The sequence below is a fragment of the Elephantulus edwardii genome, unplaced genomic scaffold (assembly GCF_000299155.1).
Source record: "Elephantulus edwardii isolate Elephantulus edwardi_28Jun2011 unplaced genomic scaffold, EleEdw1.0 scaffold00040, whole genome shotgun sequence".
In the NCBI taxonomy this organism is placed as follows: Eukaryota; Metazoa; Chordata; class Mammalia; order Macroscelidea; family Macroscelididae; genus Elephantulus; species Elephantulus edwardii.
Window position 1 is genome coordinate 16,409,878 of NW_006399790.1, and position 7,465 is coordinate 16,417,342.

The following is a 7,465-nucleotide window of genomic DNA, read 5'->3' on the forward strand; positions in this document are numbered from 1 at the left end:
AAAAAAAAAAAGAAATTATGATGAGGGTAGCACAGGAGAAGATAAAGAGTTCAGATCAGTTGTTCACAGGGTAGCTATGAGTTGTATTAGACTCAACAGCATCTAACAATGTAACATGCTTGGAGCTCTGGTCTAGCGTTAAGGAACTGTGCTGCCAACCGAAAGGCACAAAGTTCAAATACAACAGCTAGTCTACAAGAGAAAAATGGACAATTCCCTGCCATGAGATTTTTTTGCCTCTCAAAATCTGCTGAAGAAGGTCAGCTATGAGTTTGTTCCAATGTTATGGCAATAAACAACCACAGGCTCATAAAGCACCTAATATTTTACTTTTAGTAGGTTATGCATTTAGTAGGCATTCATGGCAACATTCTACCTACATATAATAATTATTATAAAGCTTAAAATTTTTTATATAAAAAGAAACAACAGACCTGAAATTGGTACAGAAATGCTAATAAAGATATTTGAACTGGTACACTGTGTTCTATCAACCATAGACCACCACATCTGGTTACTAACACACTTCAAAACTTGTGACTTCTATTGCAGTTATGGATGTTGTTGTTGTTGATTGCCTTTGAGTCAAGCACGACTCACAGTGGCCCTATGAACAAAAGGCCTGAAGCCTCTCTACTCCAATCGACATTTATCCAAGTTCATAGAGTTTACGGAAGCATGTTGTTCAGGAAGTGGATAGTCTCCCAGAAATGCATTGTAGGGCCCTTTTCCTTAAGGGAACTGTGGTGGCTTCATGGTAAGAGGTTGCACTGCCAACCCAAAAGCAGGCAGCATGAATACACTATTTCATGGGATAAAGATCGATAATCTCTGACTGGAGGGTCAGCTATGAGTTGGTTCTGATTCAACAGCACTTTACAACTACCACCCTATATCCAAAATGGTTTCAACCTAAGGGAGATACCACATAGCTCACAGGTTTATTAGCTATTAAAGAGGAAGTTTTAAAAATTACTGGTATAAAAGTCACAGGGAAGAATTTTGATCAAATTACCCTTCAGAGCTCAATTCCAACTCATGGTTATCCTTCATCAAGTTTCTGAGGCTGTAAATCTTGGAAGTAGCCTCATCTTTCTCCCAAAGAACAGGTGGCATGTTTGAACTGTGGATCTTTAGATTTGTACCCCAACACTTAACCCCTATGCCACCAAGGCATTTTCAAACAAGTAAAAGGGCACATTGATTGCAAAGAGCCACAACTTCATCATAACAGTGTGACAGGAAAACAAAGGGCATTTACCAATTAAATTCTATGCTTTTTAAAAGGGAAAATAAAATGTAATTTGTCACAATTACATGAAAGGACTAAAGGTCTATTGGAAGTGATTGTATATTTAACTTGATAAAAAAAACCCTCAGTTAATTTTTCCTTTAACTATAGTCTAGAGATAGACTCAGTTCACATTAAAATTTCAAGACTATCTCTTTTGGCATTTTGAGGACCTCAATTTTTATAGTTACAGTATTTTATTTTTGTTAGTGTGGTTTTATCAGAGCAAGGTTGTCAGGCTAGAGACTAAGGGACATCTGATCCGGGCTATAGTCTTTGCAATTGCGTGCTATGCATCAGAGAGATGGACAGTGACTAGGGATGATAGAAAGAGAATTGATGCCTTTGTGCTGGGGCTGGAGAAGAGTGTTGAATATACCATGGACTGCTAGGAGAAAAAACAGGTTCATCCTAGAGAGGGTGAAGTCAGGCTGCTCCTTGGAGGCAAGGATACTGAAGCTCCGAATGACATACTTTGGGCATGTTGCAAGGAGGGACCAGTCCTTGGAGAGGGACATCATGTTTAGGAGAGTGGAGGGACAGAACAGGAGAGGAAGACTCTCAATGAGATGGATCGACTCAGTGATTAGGGTAGTGGGAGTAGATGTGTTGGAGACAATAAGGACGGCACAGGATAAAGCAGGGTTTAGGGCTCCTGTACATAGGGTCACTGTGAGTTGCAAATGACTCGATGGCACATACAACAATTATAAGGAATTATTTTCTAAATGTACTCTTACCATATTTCCAAGAAATTTCACCAGTTGCTTGCTTTTCAAGGTTGCTTCCCATGGTATGAAGGATGGTTTTGAATTATTAAATTCTGTGACAACTGTTCATGTTGATCTTTGTCCATTTTGTATGATTTAAAAGGCAGTTAATTTCGCAGATGCTAGTGTCTTCACTCTCAATCTCACTGGAAAGAATTTTTTCTGGGGAGGAGTGTTGGGTGCTTTTGTACTACTCAAAAAATAAGTTATTTTGGATACAAAATAACAGAGCATTTGCCAATGAAACAAAGGTTCATTATACACAAAACAATTTCTTTAATATATAAAGGTTTGGGATTTTCTTTAATGAGCTTTTTTTAGAAGCGATAACTACATTTTAGGAGAAGTATGTGGTAGCAACCACTTATGTATTAAGTTTATCAATATTAATATCAGGATTCTACTAATTCTCATACCTTCATTTGAAACAAGTAAGGTTTCATTATTTTTCTTTTTTGCCTGATTTCTTTGGTATTTATCATTGTACAATGTGTAAAAGTATTATAGTATGCTAGTAGCAGAAGGTCAAAGACTGTAGTCTTCAATATGAAGTTCAATATCAAGAAAAGAAATATTTTCATCATTGCATTATGATAGAGAAGAGACTGAGATTGTTAACAATTTCAGTTTGCTTGGTTCCACCAGAAACACTCCTGGCATCTGCATCCAGGAGATAAAATATCAAACTGCATTGGGAAAATCTGCTGTAAGGGACCTCTCCAGAGTACTGAAGAGCAACAATGTCAGTCTACAGACTAAGGTGAGCCTGATCCAGACCATGGTCTTTTCAATTACTTGCTATGCATCAGAGAGCTGGACAATGACTAAGTATGACAGAAGAATTGATGCCTTTTGAGGTGTGGTGCTGGGGAAAAGTACTGAACTGTACCATGGACTGCTAAAGAGAACAAACAGGTCTATACAGGAGAGAGTGAAACCGAGCTGTAAGGAATCTGAAGTTCCGTCTGATATACTTTGGGTAAGCTGCTAGGAGGGAACAGTCCTTGGAGAAGGACATTACGCATGGAAGGATGGAGGGACAGTGCAAGGATAGCTCAGTAAGTGAGGTAATAGGGGTAGATGTGTTGGAGACAATAAAATTGGCTCAAGACAGGGCAGGATTCAGAGCTACCGTACATAGGGTCACTATCTATGAGTCACAGGCACCTAACAACAACCTACAAAAATCAAGAATACTCTTAAATACACAACGCTCCTAGGGTTTATGGATAATAATCCTCCCCAGACTATTTAGTCATTTTATTTTATGGTAAAGTTAGGACAGATGTCATTCTAACAAAACAAACCTCCCCCCCCCGCCCCCGCTATTGAGTCAGAACCAACTAATAGCTGACCTTCCATTGATTATCTGATCCTGTAAATTGCACAAAAGAATGTTCAATCATTCTTCTCCCTTAGATCAGCTGGTGGATGTCATCTGCTAGAGAGGCACTGCCTTTGGGTTAGTAGAGCAACTCCCTACAGACTACAACAGGAGCAAAAGTATGCTATTCAAACAATGAAGAATCCAATTACTCCATTTTGAAAAGCATTTTCTCTGTATGGTAAAAGCATATGAGGTAAAACCAAACCAAAACAAAAAGCCCCAAAAAACTCCAATGCTGTCAAGTGGATTTTGACTCATAATGACCCTATAGGACAGAGTAAAACTGTCCCATTTGGTTTCCAATTTTGTAACCCTTAATGGTTTCCACCTTAGAACACCAGGTAGATGCAAACGACTGATATTCTGATTCGCAGCCAAACACTTAACCACTGTACCACCAGGGATCCTTATGAAGAGATAAAGGTTTTATGTTTTAAAAAACAAAAACAAAACTACTCTAATGGTAAACAAGTACCAAAAAATCCAACGCCGAGATTTTATGAGAAAGTTAATGTGTGAAGGCTATTAAATATTAAATAAGGATCCTTCTATTAAAAAGCCACCTTACTTGAAATAAAGATAAGAATTTTTTAAAAAGGTATTTGAATACATTACCGGACTAAGTGGTTTTTAAAAACAATCTACTCCATAATATCATGAGTTTTCATTATCACAGCATCTTTGGGGGGGGGAAGTAAATAGTTCCTTAATGATATCTGTTACTGAAAAAAGTAATTTGACTTCAAAAACTAATATAAATATAATTAAGCTAAGTAGGAAATTATCTGATGGCTGATAAGTAATCAAGGTTGTTTTTTTAAAAAAAAGTCAAAACAGCATCTGAAAAAAAACCCCACTGTTATAAACAAATAATGTAATCTTTAGTGTCTTTCCCACCAAGCTCATAGAATGCCACAATCTGGTTCTCTCAAAATTCATGCCATCACTACAGGTTCACTTAAAAACAAACAACATGCACTGCCAATAGGCAAATGGGTTCCCACTTTCTGCTACTGCATAGGACTGAGTAGAACTGGTCCATGGGGTTTCAAAAGCTGTCTCATCTTTCTCCCATGGAAGAACTACTGGGACTGAAGCCTCAGCTATCTAGCAGTGAGTAGTCCAACACTGTGTAAGGGTTCCTTAAAGATTGGTTTAAGGAAATACAAATAATTAACAATACAAATAATTAATTATTTCTGCAATCAAACAATCCCAAACAAGCATCTGGTATCTCATTAGCAATAACTCATTTCTCCCATTCCCATCAGCCCGTGGTAATCATTAATAAAAGTTTTCTCTATATGCATTTGCCTATATATTTTCTCTAAGTAGAACATATGTGTTCTCTGTTTCTTATTTAATCTACTTGGTATATTTTCAAAGTTCATCCATATAGTAAACACTATCAGGACTACAAAAGACCTGGTGGCACAGAAGTTAGAGAGCTTGGCTGCTTGCTAACAGAAAGGTGAGTGGTTGCTGGACATTGTATGGGACAGTTCTACTCTGTCCTATATAGTTGCTATGAATTACAATTGACTCAACAGAATGGGGTTTGTTTGGTTTTTAGTCATTAAGAATGCAGTTTTCTTTTTAATGGAAGAATATCCCATTGTAGATTTACAGCATGTTTTGTAAATCCTTTCATCTGATGGTTGTTTCTACCTTTCGGCTACTGTGAATGATGAGAGCTCTGATGGCTTAGTGACAAGGAACTCCGCTGCCAATCCAAAGGCACCTGTCAAATTCACCAGCAGCTCTGTGGGAAAAAGATGGGCAGTCTTCTCCTGTGTGACTGTTTCTGAAAACCCACTGCAGGGTCAGCAATGAGTACATTCCAACTCAATGGCATACAACCACCACCAATTGAGAACGAATATTGTTTTCAGGGTATCTGTTTTAAGCCAAGCTTTCAGTTGTTTCAGGTATATATACCTGCAAACGGAACTGCTGGGTTATGTGATTAATTCGAGAGAGTCCCAGAGGCACTGTGCATAAAATAATGGACTGCCAACTGAAAGATCAGCAGTTCAAGTCCACCAGTCACTCTAGGGGGAAAATATGGGCAATAGTCTCCCATAAAGCTTTACAGCTTCAGGAACTGAATGACGCTAGGTGTTGGAACTAATTTAACTGTAAAGGGTCGGTGGTGAAGGGATAACAATTCTAAAATAGCCCTGGTGACATAGTAAGTACGTTAAATAATAGGTTGCTAGCGAGCTCTGGTAACCTAGTGGCAAGGAGTTGCACTGTAATCCTGAAGGCTCACAGTTTGAATCCACCGGATGGCTCCACTGGAAGAGGGGCAATCTCCTCCTGTGCTGGTCGGATCCAATTCCATGGTACACATAATTAAAAAGGGGGAAAAAATGGGCTGCTAATGAAAAGGTCAGTGGTTCAAAGTCACCAACCACCCTATGAAAGAAAGAAAGACAGGCAGTCTGTTTCCATAGAGACAGCCTCAGAAACCAAATGAGCCATTTTACTCTGTTCTACAGGGTCCCTATGAGTCAGAATTGACTTAAGAGCAATGAGTTTTTAAAGTAATTCTACATTTATGAGGAACTGCTAGTTTTCCACAATAACTCCACCATTTTACACTTCTAATAGCAGTGCCCCAGGGTTCCAAGTCCTCCTTACCTTTACCAACAGCTTTCTCTCACCCATTGTTGTCGAGCTGAACCTGACTCACACTTGACCCTTCAGTGGGTTTCTGAGGCTAGAAACTATGACAAGAGACTATCTCCCTTGGAGCCACAAGAGAAGCACAGACTTTGAGTGAACAGCGAAACAACCTATGGATACACTACAAGAGTGTAACACTTTTTAATAAGTGCTTTTTTAGCAACAGCTATCCTACTGTGTGAGAAACACACTCTACTCTCACAGTTGTATTGACTTGTATTTCTCTAAAGCTCAGATCTACTGTTCATGGGGTTGTTATGAACTGTAGTCAACTTACTTCCTTGGCTGTAATCTTTATAGAAGCAAATTACAAGGAGTTTTTGTGCTGCCTGGTTTGGGTAGGTTCAAAGAGTTCACCTTTCAGTTAGCTGAATATAAACCTTTTGTACCACCCGTGGACAGTTAACACTACAATTCACGTGCATAAACAACTCAACATTTAACCTTACACCAGTCATATTTTAAGTTAAACAGTCGATAATGTGTTGTTGTTGGGTGCCTTCGAGTCTAGTATGACTCATAGTGATCCTTTAACAGAAGATCTGAAACCTATTCTATTCTGCACCATCCTCACACTTCCTGAAAACACAAGAGCCCATTGTGGCAGTCACCATGTCAGTCCACCTGGTCGAGGGTCTTCCTCTCCTTTGCTGACCCTCGACCCTTCCCCAGCATCACGTCCTTCTCCAAGGAATAACCATTCCTAGCCTATAAGCTCAATTAACATAAAATTATTAATACTGCAAACATTATATGCTTGATAATAAAACCTAGTTCTGTAAATGCATGAAAGGGCAATCAACAACTATTAATTAAAAGTCCTATACATGTAGAAAATTGTAATTATACTTTACATTTGAGTAAAAAGTACTAATCTTTGTCAAATTATTATTAATAACTCCACTATTACAGTTCTCTCAGAAAGGACATACAGTCATATAGTTGATCTTTTCCTCAACAAATGATGGGATTATGTTCCCCAAAAGATTGCTTAATATAATGAATCCACATATTTCAGACTCAATTCACCACATCACTTATTTATCATATTTCATTTTGAAAACTATTCAAAACATAACACAATTTACACTTACTAATCTTTGTAATAGTCTTTGATTAAGAAAAAAAATATAAAAACTGGAGTCCAAACTGTAGAACCATGAATACAGGTATAAGAGTAACACTTCTTAAATGTACTCATGTTTGGCAAGAAGCTGCACTGCAATCCCACCAGATGCTCTGCTGGAGAAGGAAAGACAATCTCCTCCTGTACCAGTAAGATCTGATTTGACGGTACACATACACACATACACACACACACACAGACAC